Raw genomic sequence first — 17,517 nt, forward strand, 5'->3', positions numbered from 1 at the left:
GTGCAATCCTTCTGCGTCAGCCTCCCAAGTAGCTGGGAATACAGGTGCATACCACTGCCCAGGCTGATCATCAGTATTGTTGACATTAAAAAAAAAAATCAATGAAAGTAAGCCCATGATTATTGAGAGAACATTCCCCCCCCCCACCCAATTCTTGCAGATACCCAAATTGTGAAATATTAATACTGTTAATCTTTGAAAACTCCTTACTTGGGATTAAGGAAATATGTTCCTCTAAGAATATGAAAATCAATGTTGATGCACTAGTTAGTTTTCTTGACATATTTTAGCAGATTTCATTAATTTTTTTCCATCAGAAATCGCGTTTTTGTTACATAAGTCTTTAGTGGCAACATGAATAAACATCGAATAGCTTTAATTTCTTTTGCCGTTACTACAGATAGATTGGCCATATTTTGTGGGGGATGGTTAGCCTGTTGCTATTTCGCAGTTGTCAATAAATTCATAAAACATTACTCTTAGGAATTCTGTAAAAAGTCTTGTTTGCTTTTCTATGTCAAATATGTTTTGAATTGCTTTGAAGTAAAGAAACGCTGAAGTCCAAAGAAGATGGAAAAAACGATGTTTTAACATTATAAAATCTAAAATAAAGCAAACACCAAAAGGAAACGTCATTTTTTCAGTTAATTACTTGACATGCAGCTTCAACATGAGGCTACATGCAACATGCAGAATACAGCCCAAGGCTTTACGGTGCCTTTCGTCTTTCTTTTAGGTTACCATTTTATTCTTAGCACCTGACACTGTGCTGGACACATGCTAAGTAATCAATAAATACTGATAAGAAAATGAATAAACAAATCAATAAATTGGTGCCTAAATTTGTTTTGATTATACGACTATGACTTTTATGTAACTGGTTTCTGTAATTTCAACTCACTACATATAAATTCCAGGGGTGCAATAAGTAGTAATCTCTTTATCTTTGCAAAATTGTGAAATCTGAAGTTTACCAAATAGACTACCATTAAGAATCTCTGCATTTAGCAGGGAATACTAACCTTTCAGTAGGATTTTTTTTTTTTTTTTTTGGGACGGAGTCTCGCTGTCTCCCAGGCTGGAGTGCAGTGGCGCGATATCGGCTCACTGCAAGCTCCGCTTACTGGGTTCACGACATTCTACTGCCTCAGTCTCCCCAGTAGCTGGGACTACAGGCACCCGCCACCACGCCCCGTTAATTTCTTTTTGTATTTTTATTAGAGACGGGGTTTCCCTGTGTTAGCCAGGATGGTCTTGATCTCCTGATCTCGTGATCTGCTCTCCTGGACCTCCCAACGTGCTGGGATTATAGGCATGAGCCACCACACTCGGCTGATGTTTTTGATTATATATATATCGTTCTTTCATTATCATATATATATATCATATATATACACATACACACATATATACTTGTGTGTGTATATAGATGCACACACAATTTTACATATGTTTAATGCTACAGAAAGTTGTTTAATGGTCTTTGTTTAATGATCTTAAAGTTGCTCTGTATAATAAGTTAATACAACTAAAAGTAATCTTGCGGGTTTTTTTTTATGACTTAAGAATCACCTCACTTTCATAATAATAAATAACTTTTGTACATGGCAATCATTATTTAATGATCCAGGACACTACACATATAGGAACAAATTTGAAGATCTTTGAGAGTGAACAAATTCCTTCTTTACTTCCTTTAAAAGCTTTTTCTAAGAACTGAATAGTTTAAAAATTGTGCTATGATTTGACCAAACTGAGTCAGAAAGGTACAGTGAGGAGGAAAAGGGAAAAAATGTCATTTGGCATTGTTCTAAACTTGTAGGAAAGCTATGATTTAATACTATCTTAAAGAAATATATCAACTTGCATTTTTTCAAAATGCATCATATCATAATAACATTTCCACAAAACTACATTTTAAGATGCAAAGTATTATTGTCTTCAGTTTAGAAATAAAATGTCAGAATATCATAAGGAGCAGTGAACTTGATACTGCAGTCATAGAACTAATAAACAAATTAAGGACTAATACTAGAGATTCCTGTCTACTAAATATATGCTGAATATATGCATCACATTTTCTTTATATTATATATATACTATGAGGCCTTTCAGTATCTTCCAGTAACGGGAGTGATGACTCCCCTAACTTTTACATGAATGAGATTTTTAACAGCAGCATTAAATGACTGCTATTTTCAGGTCATGATATTAAGAGTAAAATGACATTATTTCCATATAGTTTTTCTACAACAGCAATAAAGAGAAGATACTTTTGTTTCATGTGTTAGGATTTGCCATTTATGTCCCAGCCACAGTGTGGTTCCTCGAAGTATAGAGATAGCATAGAAATGAAAATGACCCAAAGCAGGGGCTGACAATTGGACTATTTTATAACTTTTTTGGAACCTACAGTATTGAGCAATAAAATACTTCCACTGAAAGTCAGAGGAGTCTTTCAAAAGATTTCATGGGTTGCACCTTTTCCTATACTGTAACATCTCCGATGTGCTTTTGCCTTCTCCAGATATTTTTCCCATCCTACAGTGTAAAGGGGCAAAGCTTATCAAATAAATCTAAGGTCTGTTCTCTCTCTCTTTTTCCCTCTCTTCCCCCACCTCCCCGAGGATCCTATCTAAAATTGGGGAAATCAGGAAGAACTACTGTAATAGAAAATCTCCAATGCCTTAGAGGAGATCTTAAAGTCAATTAACTAGATAAACAAAGAGAGAAAGAAAAGTCTTTAAATACCAGTCGACCTTGAGTAAGAATGTCAGATATCTGCTTTGGATACAAAGAAAGACAGAAAAGATTCAATTTTTCTGCCAGTCAGCATAGGACACTAAAAATGGTTGAATGTTAAGTGTCCTTGTGATTCATTCTTAAGTACCTAGGGAATTAGCCTTTGATAATTTCCTTAGGATTCATCAACAGTGTTAGACCACTGAATATATACTGAGACCTCCAAAGTCCTCACTATTTCTTATCTTTTTCTCCAATCCACTTGATCATCGGTTCAAAGAATCAGCAGTGATAAAGATCATCATTTATCAAAATTAATTTTGGCAGGACAAAATACATTGTCTTGTGAGTTGTTAAGAATTTGGGGTAGGCATGTATGGGATGTGGCAGGGAGGAAATTTTTTAGCTGAAGTGTATTTGAGAAATGCTGTATTGAATAAAGCCAAAGCATTTGTTTAGTCCACAATGAATTTTTAAATCATTGATAAATTAATAGCATTTCTAAAGCATGTTTAATCATATAGCCCTGTTACCCACCACTCCCCACCTTCACCACTTGGACACCATCTAAATATTTTATGAAACCTTAATGTTTCTCAATCTCGATATGCAAATGCTGACACAAAGGCTGCTGCTTGCCCCGTGTTGTGTCCAACAGATCTGCAGCCCCAGCACTCCCCGTTTCCTATTATAGACTTTTAAAATATTTCCTGGTTGCTGCTATTCCATCAAATGACCTTAGAAGACCTGGAGCATGACTGAAATCATTCATCCCCAATAGTGTCATGTTCCTTCCCTCATGCAGATCAGATTGTCTTGCTTCCTAGCTATTCTCCACATGTTTTTTAAAATCACCTGCTTTATTTATTTATTTATTTAGCCTGCTCTATTACCCAGGATAGAGTACTGTGGTGTGATCATGACTCACTGTAAACTTGACTTGCCGGGCTCAAGTGATCCTTCCACCCCAGCATCCCAAGTAGCTGGAACTACAGGTGTCTGCCACCATGCCCAACTAATTTATTTTATTATTTTTTGTAGAGATTGGGTCTCACTATGTTGCCCAAGTTGATCTCAAACTCCTGGGTCTTGACCTTCCAAAGTGCTGGGATTATAGGCGTGAGCCACTGTGTCAGGCCTTATTTTCCACTTTCTATTGAAAGCATCACAGATAAGTTTCTTACTTTATTCTCTCCTAATTTAGGAAAAGTAATGATTTCTTAAAAATTATTTTGTATTTTCTCTCTTATCAACCGTGTACTGTATTGCCTTATTTTAGCACAACTTTGGTCCAATATACATATACACACTGCTCTGTGTTGCTCTAATTTATCAATACAGCGTTGTCGGTATAGTAGAGATCTACAAAAAAGTTATTTGACCCTTTCAAATTTCTCCTCAAAAAATTACAGTTTTAAGTACTTATCTGTGGTCTATTTCTTAGCATCCTACTACTTATTGGTTACCTAGGAGGGAAAAAGGTATGTTTTTCTAGATCATTTGTTGCTACCTCCCTCATGGTTTTTTGTTAGGCTCTTCCCTTGACTGGAATTTCTGCTGAAGTTCAGTGGGTAAAAAGGAAATTCACAAATAAGAATACAAGTCAATCTTAGGTGAAATTTCTAATTACTTTCTCACCTAAATAGAAAATGGCATCTAATTGTTGGCCTTTCATCGGGTTAACTGGCAACATGACTAAATTACCACAGTAAGAGTATTGTTAACATCACAATTTGTTTGGAATTAGGCTGTGGGAAAGAGGAGTTTCTACAGAAAGTTAAGCCAAGTTAAACAGAGAAGGGGAAAAAATACAGTTATTCCCTTTACTCCAAGCCTGGGTTAAAGGGTTGATTATGTGGGAAGATGCCAAAGGGTCAGATATGCAAAACCCATGGAATCTGGCTTCCTGACAAATACCTAAATATAAATTATGGTTTCAAGTACTTTTTCCTATTTTGTTCCATTAATTTGGGAATTCTGATATAGATTATTATCAAAACCCAAAGGAAGTAGTTTATTCTTTCTTATAAATGGTTGGGATATTTACTAAGTAAATAAAAAGTTAATATTGTAATACATTTCTGCAAAGATATTTATATGGCTTTAGAGACACCATGTTTTCCAGTTGGAATATAACATGTCAATTATACAATTAGCCCTTAATATATTTTTATACATGTATGATCTCATGTCTTCATTGACTCTTTAGAGAAGATTCTTAATGGAATAGAACATTTCATAAAAATGTATATAGTATTGTCTTTAGTTGAAATATAAAGCTACATTAATTTGGCATTCCTATGTATTATTTGGAAGTCGACTTAAAATAGTATTACTAAATAATGTAAATTATTGAAACTAAACTGTAGGAATAATTGCTCCAGCTCATATCCAGGGCCAATTTTATGACATTATTGTTGATGTTTTTAATGGATACTTACAATGTGAAATAACTTCTCTGAGGTCAACCATGCACTGCATTGCCTTATTTTAGCACAACTCTGGTCCAATATACACATTGCTCTATGTCACTCTAATTTATCGATATAAATATTATAGCATTTTTAGTATAGTAGATGCCTCATATGTACTGATTACTGTATTGAAAAAATATTGTTCCTTTTCCAAGAATCATAGTGCTGTTATTTTCATTTTAAGCTTTGTGTTGCTTTGGTTATTCTTTTTAGACTTGAAATAAATTCCCTAAACTTGAAATCCAAAACAATTTCTTTATTTTCCTTTTCTTCTTCTTAACCCAACGCCTATGGCTGTCCTGATTTAAGTCTGTTTTGAATTAATTGTATTTTGACCAAGAGCTAATAATTTTCCCTCATAGCCCCTAATCCTACTTTAGAAAGTTTCAAATGTTTCTAGAAAGGATTGGGGTTTTTCTTTTTTCCTTGCTAACCAAGGACTGCTGTTCCTTGTCCTCTGACAGTAAGCAAACAGGAATGCCAGTGAGTGTGCAGCTAAGATCAGATACTAAGTCTACAGTTTGATGAGAATAAACAGGCCATACATACTTTTTACTAAAAATGTCTTTTTTCAGTATGTTTTATTTAGCTATTACCCCTGAAAAGGCGCAAAATTATCTGTCTTCTACAATATGTATTAGCCTCATTGAAATAATGCAGTTTCAGGATTGACTCATTGACGCTGGTATAAAGATGTTTCTTAGATAAAATTAATAACAAGTTAGAAGAAATGGAAGATACATAAAATTTTATTTGGGTGGAAAAATTAATAAGTACTGAATTTGATAGTTAACTGTCCAGAATCAATTCTTCTGTTAGAAATAGAAAAGAAAATTGGAGGCCGGGTGTGGTGGCTCAAGCCTTTAATCCCAGCACTTTGGGAGGCCGAGACGGGCTTATCACTAGGTCAGGAGATCGAGACCATCCTGGCTAACATGGTGAAACCCCGTCTCTACTAAAAAATACAAAATACTAGCCGGGCGAGGTGGCGGGTGCCTGTAGTCCCAGCTACTTGGGAGGCTGAGGCAGGAGAATGGCATAAACCCGGGAGGCGGAGCTTGCAGTGAGCTGAGATCCAGCCACTGCACTCCAGCCTGGGTGACAGAGCGAGACTCCGTCTCAAAAAAAAAAAAAAAAAAAAAAAGAAAATTGGAGAAGCTGGAATTTTCATTCTAATTATAGATTGCTGAATCTTCCGACAGCTCTGAAACCCATAAGAGAAGATGAAAGGCAATTTCTTTTGTGTTGATTTTTTATAATTCATTAACACACACTTCATGTCAGGTTATAAAGACAACTGACAATTTGAAAACAGCATTTCCCACCCAAACCTTTACATTCTCTGATGCGAATTTTATTTTTAGAAACTGCCTTTGAAAAACTGGATTTAGACAATATATGCTCCTCCCTAAATACAATTTGTTTAGTGTTTCTGTATATGCACAGTGAAAGGTTGTCTTTTGAATGATAAATGTTTTACTGGTGTGCTCAAAGTGAAAAAAGAAGGAAAGTAAAAGGGAAGGTAGAAGTGAAAAAGAAAGAAGTTATGGGGAGCAGAATAAGTTAAAAAAAAAAAAGAAAAGTAGAACTAAGAAGATGCGGTGTGAGAGGGAGAGAGAAGAGAACAGGAGAAAGTGAACATCTGGTGGAAGGAAGAAAATGATAAGGAGGGAAAAGAGAAGAGAGAAAAAGGGAAAATAAAAATAGAAAAAGGGTAAATAAAAGAGGTAGAAATTAGAAGAGAGAGTAGTTTGTTGTTAGCAGATGTTTTGTTGCTGAAGCTAGTGCTTAAGATTGAAACTGCACTCCTTTCCCACTACAGGTGAGACTGACAATGTAAACAGCTTATCTTCACAGGTACAGGACAAAGACAAGACTAGATCATGCCTCTGCCCACCCTGAAACAAATGTATATTTGATTTGTTCCCCTAATCTACGTTTATTTTATCTTATGTTAAATGCAGATTGACTGAGTGTGTAATTGACTGTTCCTCTTTCCTTCCTGCCCTCTCTTTCCTCTTTCAACAGTGAAATCCTCAAAACCATCTTTGTAGAAAGCACAGGCCAAAGATCCTACTGTGACATGTGTCACTTTTTCCTGGGTATGTCCTCTACATTGGCAAAATAAATCTCTAAATTAATTGAGACCTGTCTCAGACACTTTTTGATTTACACTTGTATGAAAGATTTGACCTTGATCAGGCCAAAAAATAAACAGAATTTTTTTAACTTTGGCATAAGAACATACCAGTTGTCTTTTATCTATGACCAACAACTTGAGCATTGGCAAAAAAGGACATCTTCTTCCAGTCTAATTTATGGATAAGCATTAACAAAGCTTTCTCACACTAATTAGTTCTTATTAGGGAAAAAGAAATAATGACTTTAAATTTCAATTGCACAGGATTTTTAAATTAATAAATCTTAAGCTAATAATTTTTTAAAAAATTAAATAACATATATATTTAAAAAGAATAAAAACCAGCTGCTGATGCAGTATAATGGCTGTTGAAACAGGTTTGTGCTAGTGTTCAAACTTCAGAGAGATAGTGAAGACCAACCGCCCTAAGCATAGCTGTGTAGATTCCATGGACAACTCATATTGGAATGAATTTCGCTTGTGTCTCCAAAACTAAATAATACTTATCCAGCTCTATAAATCTCACAAGTCATGTCCCTTCAAATCATTTTACTGACAAGTTTTGATTTGTATCCCTGTCCTTCCAAGCAAATCCCACTTGTATAAAATCTACTTTTAGCATTAATACCCTTCTCTGCATAAATTTTCAGGCATAAATAAAGGAGAGAAAACATCCCTATGCTTTGCTACTGATGATGTCAGCACTTTCAACCTTCAACTTTTACTATTAATTTTGAGCATATGACAAATAAATAAATGACCACCTCACATTTCTCTTGTGGTGTTATCCAAGTCCAGGTACAAAATACAGGTTCTGATAAACTTTTCTTAAGTTCAGACTGATCATAGACTCATGTTAAATAATATGGGTTCTTATTCCTCATTTTACAGATGAGAAAACTGAGAATTAAAAATATATAATCACTTAAACTTCTAAGAGCCACAATTGCTCCATGATTTTGGATTAGGTCTTTAAATTTTGCACAAATTTATTAAAAATTCAGATAGACTGTTAACCAAAAACTTGTGCTTGTACATTCTTTTAGTTACTAAGTTTCTAAATATGAAATTTATATTCAAATTAAAATGTTAATATTACATTTAATATTGTAAGTCACTTATCGTTTTTATCAGTATTAGAAGCAGAAGCTATGTTCAAGTCACCACTTGCCAGAATTCTCATCTCTAAGAGTGAATCCTGCTGTATCAGCTTCATGATACTAAAATAGGCAGTAGTGGACACAAAGATGGGGGGTGAGAAAGAGAAGTGGAGAAGCGGAACCTGACTTCAGGATTCTTATGCCATAAGATGTTAGGTTTATCTTCTTTCCTGTCAAAAGTGTTACTCAGATTTTTAAAAAATCTGCTCAGTTATGTGTGTTCCAGGTACATATTAATTGGTGGTTATGAATGAGAAAGAATGCTGTGCAGTCTAGTTAAAATGTCAGAGTCGGAAAGAAAAGGTGAACCTCATTAGAAAATAAAGAAGTCTTATCTTACTTTTTTCACGCACTTGGGGCCAAGACACGATGAAAACATATTTCCACATATAAGAGATTTCCATTATTTGTTGTTCATTTTCTGTCTGTCAGTCTGGAGATGCTGGAGAAGGGGAGCTCGTTTTAAAGGAAGAAGATAAATTGGAACTAAGATAAGAAGGCTCTATCGAATCATTCCGTCAATCACTTATCTTTTAGGGCTGCATCCAGGATGCCTGCTTCTACTTCATGGGTGTGTCCTTGCTCCCTATAAAGCAGAATTTGTTGATGATTCTGATCACTGAAATATACACTTTTTCTGTTATCTCCGGAGTCTCTGTGCTTGCACAGTAATGGATTAACTCTAGTAGTTGTGGGTGAGAGATGGAAAGTCATAATTTTGTTTGAACTCCTCCTTACCTGATCTTTCCATCAAATCACCAAACTTTTATTCCAGCTCCGGGAAGGCATATGATGCTCTAATAGGGTGAATAAATTTTCTAAATTTAACATTATTAATAGGAGAACCAAATGCATAGAGTTTTTGATGTTTTATACTTAATAGACTTAAGTATAAATATGTACCTTAATATATACTTTTTAAAGTATATACTTTTATTTTAAAGAGTATAAACATATATTTAAAAAATATCCAACAGATGGACTCTTGAGAGCCACGTTTTCTGCATTGTAATTACAGAATAAGATTATTTGATATCATCAATCTGTATATTTGTAGAAAAATATGAAATAATTTCTCTATTGGTCTTTAGATCTTCTACATGTTCACACCCAGAAAACAAAACTTCCTTGGTGCTGGGAAATAGCAGTAACAAAATAGGGGAAAATGGCTTTACGGAACTTAAATAATATTGGGGGATAGAAAACAAACAGAATAAACTAGTAAAAATACAGTCTGTAAGTGCTAAGGAAGAAAAAAAGAAATCACAGTAAGATGATGAGAAATGGTGGAGGTTGTGGGGGGTCTTAAAAGTATACGCAGTATAGTTAAGGTAGATAATATTGGTTAAGTAGAGAATATGTGAATGAAAACCTGAAGGAAGTGAGTGAATGAAGACCTCTTCTCACAAAGGAGAAAAGGAGTTTGGATCAAAATCATGATCAGGGCAAGGTCTCTGATGGGAGCTACCCTAGCAGGTATAAGAAACACTGAGAAAGCCGGTGCAGCCAGAGCAGCAGGAACAAGGGTGAGCATGGCAAGGGATGAGGTCAGATACATGGTGAGTGTGACTCTCACTGAGTGCATAGGGAGTTCGTGGGAAGGTTTATGAGCAGAGAACAACAGCGTCTGAGTTATTCTTTGGCAGGATTCCCCTAGCTGCTCTGTTAAATTAAATTGAATGGGTAAAGGAAAGTATTAGAAAGACCAGTTAGAAGGCTATTTTAATTATGTAGGTAAGAAATTTTAGTGGAATAGATTAGGGGGCTGTGAAGTCATCAGTCTTTGGTCTTGCTCTGTTGCCCAGGCTGGAGTGGGCCAGTCATAACTTACTGCAGCTTCAAACTCCTGGACTCAACTGATTCTCTCCAACTCAGCTTCCCGAGTAGCTGGGATTACAGGTAGGGACACCACCACATCTGGCTTATTAATTTAATGTATTTATTTTTGTAGAGACAGAATCTTGCTCTGTTTCCCAGGTTGGTCTCAAACTCCTGGCCTTAAGTAATCCTGCTGCCTCGGCTTCTGGAGTAGCTGGGATTACAGGCTAATGTCACTGTCCCTGACTGGATCAGTTTTGAAGTTTTAGTCATTAGGATTTCTCACGGATTTGGATGTCCCTGTCAGCAAAAGTCAAACAAGACCCTAAGGATTTTTGCCTAAGCCACTGGGATCATGATGATGACATAACTGATAAGAAGAACAATCCAGAAGGAGCAGATTTAGTGGGGGCGGGGAGACGGGATATTAGAAGCTTCATTTCAGACTTCTTAACTTTGAGATGCCTATTAGACATCAAAGAGGAAAGGTCCAGTAATCAGTTGATTACGGAGTTCATAGAAGAGATCATAGTGAAGATAACATTTGGGAATCTCCATAAAATTAAAGGGAGATAAATTTTTTGTGTTTTTCTTTACCCACCTTCAGTGTAGAAGTACAGACAGGTAATAGGCTAAAAATGAGAATTGAAATGTATTCAAGGAAATAACAATTAGTATTGGCAATGAAATTTTGGCTGGGTAAGAATGAAAATGACACTATGAGGAGATTGAAAGGTGATATGTTTTGGTTGTATGCCCACCCAAAATCTCCTCTTGAATTGTAATCCAAATTGTAGTCCCCATGTGTTGGGGCAGGACCTCATGGGAGTTGATTAGATCATGAGGGCAGTTCCCGCATTTTGTCCTTATGATGGTGAGTGAGTTAGCTTTTCCTCCTTTCATTCGTTCTTCTCCTTGCTGCTGCCACGTGAAGAAGGACATGCTTGCTTTCCTTTCCATCATGATTGTAAGTTTCCTGAGGCCTCCCCAGCCCTGCAGAACTGTGAGTCAATTAAACCTCTTCTCTTTATAAAGTACCCAGGCTCATGTATGTGCTTATAGCAGTGTGAGAATGGACTAATACAAAAATAATGTAAAGCTTGTAGGATCAATGAGATTTAAGGCCCGGTGTGGGAGAAAAATTATTAGAGTTTTAGTATTTGAGCTGTGTAAGTGGGGAGTGTATTAGGCTTCTCCGGAGAAACAGAATTAATAGTGTATCTACAGATATATGAAAGGAGATTTATTATGGGAATTGACTCACATAATTATGGAGGCCAAGAAGTCCCACAGTATGCCATCTGCAAGCTGGAGAACCAGGGAAGTCAGTTGTGTAACTCCCAGTCTGAGGCTAATGGACTGAAAACGGAGTGCTCTGATGTTAAAGGGTAGCAGAAGATAGATATTTCAGCTCAAGACGAGAGGGTACATTTGCCCTTCCTATGCCTTTTTGTTCTATCTGAACTATCAACAAATTGGATGAGTCCCACCCCCATTGGTGAGGGCAGATCTTCATTCCATCTACTGATTCAAATGCTCATCTCTTCCAGAAACACCCACACAGACATACCCAGAAATAATGTTTGCCAGCTATCTGAGGATTTCTCAGCCTAGTCAAGTTGACATGTAAAATTAACCATCACAGCTGGAAAGATTTAATGTGCTATCTGAGAATTAGTTGTATGAAATTGATATTATGAAAACATTGAGATGTTTGGAAATGGCAAAATGAATGACTGAGATAAGATAGAGAATAAGATCACTAGAGGATAGAAGCAGGAACTGAGAAACAGTAATATTGTACGAATTTCCAAGAATGAAACTGATATTCTCAACCAGCAAGGCAAGACTTGAAGAGAATGACAGTGAACAAATATTCAGTTACAAGCTGCTATGTAACAACCCAAGAATTCAGTGACTTAATAATTTATTATTACCTCTCATAGTTTAGTGTGATAACTAGGTTAAGTTGAGCATGTCTTCTTGGAGTCTCCTGCAGTGATTGGGGGTTTTCCTGGCACTGTCAGCTATCGTGTCTTCTCATGGCCGCTCCATGTGAATTAGGTTTCTCATAACAAATGGCCTCAGCGTAGTCAGCCTTCTTTCATGGTGACTGTCTTCTAAGAGGCAAGAAGCAGAAAGAGCCAGACGAACTAAGGGTTATATCTTGGAATGGTAGGTGATACTTTCACTGTATTCTATTGATTAAAATAGTCAAAAAGCCTCAAACAATTTAAGGATGTAAAGAAACAGACTCTATTATGACATGGGGACATCCCAAGGTTACATTGTGAAAAAAAAAAAAAAAAAAAAAGAAGTCAGGGTCATCTTTGGAAAATTCTGTTAGCCATAGACAAGGAATAAATTTAAGGTATAAGGTATTAGTGGCCTAGATGGGTGGAGGTGGCAAGGGTAATAGTATAACGTTGATGACTGCAGAAAGGGGTTATTTAAGTAATAAATGAAGGCTGGGGCAGACAGAACCAGTCATCTACCAATATATATTTTAAAACATATTTTCCCTCTCTTCTTTCGTAACGGAATTCTGAATTTATTCATTGAGATACTGTGTCTTAGTAAGATTTCATTTATCAACCTCACTTGTAATCAAAGATAGGTAGAGACAGATGTTCAATGAAACATAAATGAAAGGTGTTCAGTGGATATCCAGGGAAGCTCTTTAAAACTGGCAAAAACATCTGATGTTTGCCTCTTGTGGCTCATTCCCCTGGTCATGTCTGTCTTTCCGGAATATAGGTATATTAGTTTTCTTTTCTGCATAGCAAATTATTACAAACTTAGTGGCCTAAAATAATATACATTTATTATCTCCCAGTTCGTGGGTGTGGAGTCCAGACACAGCTTAGCTGGTTTTCAACTTCAAAGTCTTCCCAGGCTTCAGTCCAGATGTTGGCTGGGGCTGCAGTCTCTCTAGAGGTTTACAGGGGGAGGATCTTCTTCCAAGCTTCCTTGGGTTGTTGGCAGAGTTCATTTCCTTGTAACTACAGGCCTGAGGGCTTCAGTTTCGGGCTGGAGGTCATCCTCAGCTCCTAGAAGCTATCCACAGTTCTTTGTCAGATGGACTTCTGCAATGTGGCTGCTCACTTCATAGCAGGTTGAGGGAGAGGACTCTAGGGTCAGTGTGCTAGCCTGACAGAGTTGACATAATGTAACATAACTATGGCAGTGGCATCCCATCATTTTTGCCATGTTCTGTTGCTTAGAAGCAAGTTACATATCCTGCCCACATTCAACGGGAGGGGATTCTACAAAGTGTGAGTACCAGAACATGGAGACTGTGATGAGTCACCTGCGGGAATGTCTGCTACAATGTGTGTGACAATCACAATTCCAATAACTATTTGTAATTTTGAAGAAAGGAATTAAGTGATAAGAAGAGCAAAACTTGTGTCCCTGAGGATTTCATAGAGGTGCTGAACCAACCTTGGAATACCTGCCTCTGGTTTTATTACCTGAGAAATAAATCTCTAATTTGCATAAGCCCTTCAATTTTCATCCTTGTCATTAGTTGCTGAACACAGTTCTTTACTGATTCAGGCACTAACCCTTTATTTTTGCCACTTTTAAAATTATGTCTTAGGCATATAATTGCATACATCCTCTTCTTTTCTACAAAATTCACGAGAAACTAATGTTCTCCTTATTGTAGATGATCACATCAATTACTACAGCTTCCATTATTAACTACAAACTACCGACTACCAAAATGGTAGCTCCATGATCTTCTCTTTAGCTCTCAGATTTCTTGTCTTTGATAGACCCAGACACTTTGTATTCAAAAATACTATCTTTTCAATTGCCCAGATCAAAAATATGAGAATATCTCTTCAATGTGATTGGACATGTTTCCTTTAAGGTTTAAGTGAATAGTCTCTATAATGTAACTCAAAACTGAGAAGAAAGCAGATGGTGTTTAAATAAATGCCAAAAGTTATGCTGCAAGGAAATGTAAATCTCATCTCTAGATCCCATATGGACCATTGGCAAGAGATTAACCATTGCTGTGGAAGAGCTCTGCTATTCCTAGATGCTCTGGCAAGACTAACAGAAGCAGAGAGAGAGAGAGAGAGAATGAAAAAAAGCAATATGTGGATCCCAGAGCAAGCAAACACATTCCAGGAATTGAATATTCACTTTCCCAGCCAGGCAGCATAAATGGCTGGGGAAGACAATATTCATGACTCACCATGCCTCTGGAACAGCACTGTCCGAAAAACTTTCTGCAATGATGATATGCTCTGTATCTGCTCCGTCTAACAAGGCAGCTGCTCATAACACGTGGCTGTTAAACACTTGAAATGTGGCTAGTGTGACTGAGTAACTGAATTCTTCATTTTATTTAGTGATAATTAAATTAGATCTAAATATCCCGGTATGGTTAGGGACTAACACATTGGACCGTATACCTATGCAGCCTATGAAGTTTCCTTTGATATATTAGGGGGTTGAAGTGGTGCTACCTGCTGGAGAAAGGACGATGGAAGCCTTACCCTAATGGACAGGAGCAATGAAAAGGCCAAGACTTCTGTGAGAAATCTGAAGAGTGAAGTATTGAGAAAAGAATAATTCCACATTGAGTTCTCTCCACACAGTGCTTAACATCCTTTAGTTAGCAAGTTAAAAGGGGTTTGGAAAGGAAATTAACAAGTTTGGAGGCTATAATATATATGGGAGATATTATTTTATTATTCTAAGAACATTTGGATATTTGAACATCTAAAGTACCAACAAAAGAGTATGTAGTCCTTTCACGGAAGATTATGGTTTTAAAAAGCACTTTAGGCTGGGTGCAGTGGCTCATGCCTGCTACTTTGGGAGGCTGAGGCAGTTGGATCACAAGGTCAGGAGTTCGAGACCAGCCTGGCCAATATGGTGAAACCCTGTCTCTACTAAAAATACAAAAATTAGCTGGGCGTGTTGGCGTGTGCCTGTAGTCCCAGCTGCTTGGGAGGCTGAGGCAGGAGAATCGCATGAACCCGGAAGGCAGAGGTTGCAGTGAGCTGAGATCGTGCCACTGCACTCCAGCCTGGACAAAGCAAGACTCCGTTTCAAATAAATAAATAGCACTTTAAAAATTATTAAAATAGTAACATTGTTATGCTAAAAGATTTGGAAACTATGAAACATTAAAAAAAAAAATCACTGATAATCTCATTACCCAGAGCTTACTTCTGTAAAACTTTTAGTGTATAATATAACCTTTCAGTTTTCTTTCTGTGTGTATCTATGTGTTTGTATTTATGTGTGTGTATACATGTATACATACATATATCCAAAATACATATACATATGTAGATGTATATATCACAGTTGATACACACATATCAATGTATGTAATACAATTGATCTAATACTGCTTTGCTCCCTTAACAGTAGATCGCAAACACATTTATAGGGGTCCTCGTTGATCTGCAATGTGATTTCAAATGGGAAGCAACATGATGAAGTGTTTTGCTCCCTGGACTTTGGAGCCGAACTATCTGGATTTACATCCCAATGTGTGATTTATCTATTGTGTGACATTAGGCAAGTCCCTTAACCTTTCTGTATCTCAGTTTTCTCAATTCAAAAGGTTACTGTGGCAAGTAAGTAATTTACTATATGTAAAGCATGTATTACATCTGGCACAAAGCAAGCACTATATTTATGAGCTATTATTATCATCATCATCAATGGTCGGATGCTATACCATCCTATGAATATATCATAATTTAAATAACAAATCTCAAAATATTTCATACCCCAAAAAACTTCCTTTTAATACCTATAACACATAACAGAATGTACCTGCATCTCTCAGAATATAGCCATTATTTTAATTCATTCAAGTAATAGTTTATGTTATAAAAGATCAGGGAAATAAGTAAATGAAGTTAGTTTGTTCTCTGTTGAAAGCAGATATTTTTAAAAAATAAGTTCCAAGTACATAATTATTTTAATGGATATATACATAGAATTCATCTATGTTGGCATTTTTAAACTAAAAGAGTTTCAAAAGAAAATATAAAAGAAAAAACTCATGGATATGTTTCTACAGGTTTAAAAGTACATATTCCACTAAATATTTATGCATGTAATATTGAGAAGTGTTGTCTTAGAATTAACATGGTGTTAAAAATATTTTGGCTGTGTTCCAGTAAGAACTATCTACACACAAACAGCAATTCAACTGGAAAAACTCTCTACAACAAAATTGGTTTCCAGAACATATATTTCACAGGACAAGTTGATTCTGCTCTAATCAAGCGATCCTTAGTAAGTAATTCAAAAGCACATCTCCATTGGCAATTTGCTGACACTGGTTTTCTTTTCCCACAAATTGAAAACACTCATTAAGGAAAATAATCTGACCAGGCATGTGAGCAAATACAGTGCCTGACAGGAAATCTATCTGAAATAACTCTTCAGTGGGCCTCCCCTATTATCTAGATATTCCAAGTCCTGTCCTAGGAACACAGGAGACTCCTTTGGGGATGAGGGTAGAGATAAGATGGAGGAATCATATGAAATTGTTAGCTCCAATTTGTGACATGCAAGGTTAGACTGAGAAGGAGAAACTGCCTGACCAGGTACATGTGTCCTGCTATGTAGTTATCAAGGTGTGGAGCTCCTCTCTAGAAATATATTGCAGAATGTGAGATAGCTCACTATCAGGGAGTACATTATATTAAAAACCCTCTCTGTTTACTTATCTCTGCTAGCTTTGCCAAGTTCATAATTATATACTCTCTATGAATTACATTAAATAATTTAACATTTCTGGCAATGACTCAAAACCTAAGACACATTTAGGAAAATGTCCAAGTTTCTGTGGTTTTTGTTCTAAGAATACTGAAGACTTAGTCAGAGACGTGGAGTACCTGTTGGGTTGTGTCCAGTGTACTTCAAGTGATGGTGGTTATGCTTAGTCCAAAGATCAAGAATAAAACATTTTTCTGAGCCCAATCACCTTGAAAGCATGATAATTCTAAACTTTTTATGCTTTTCACTTTCAAAAATATTTTCAAGGTAACCAAAAGTACTAGTTGATAATATAAAGTATTTTTTTTTCAGAAGCATTCCAGCTAATACATATAAAAGAAATGTAGTAACTAGAAAATCATCAATTTGCAACTTGTAATGAAACAAATGTCAAAGGCAACGACAAAAATTTGCTGAGCTA

The sequence above is a fragment of the Piliocolobus tephrosceles genome, chromosome 3, assembly GCF_002776525.5.
Source record: "Piliocolobus tephrosceles isolate RC106 chromosome 3, ASM277652v3, whole genome shotgun sequence".
NCBI lineage: Eukaryota > Metazoa > Chordata > Mammalia > Primates > Cercopithecidae > Piliocolobus > Piliocolobus tephrosceles.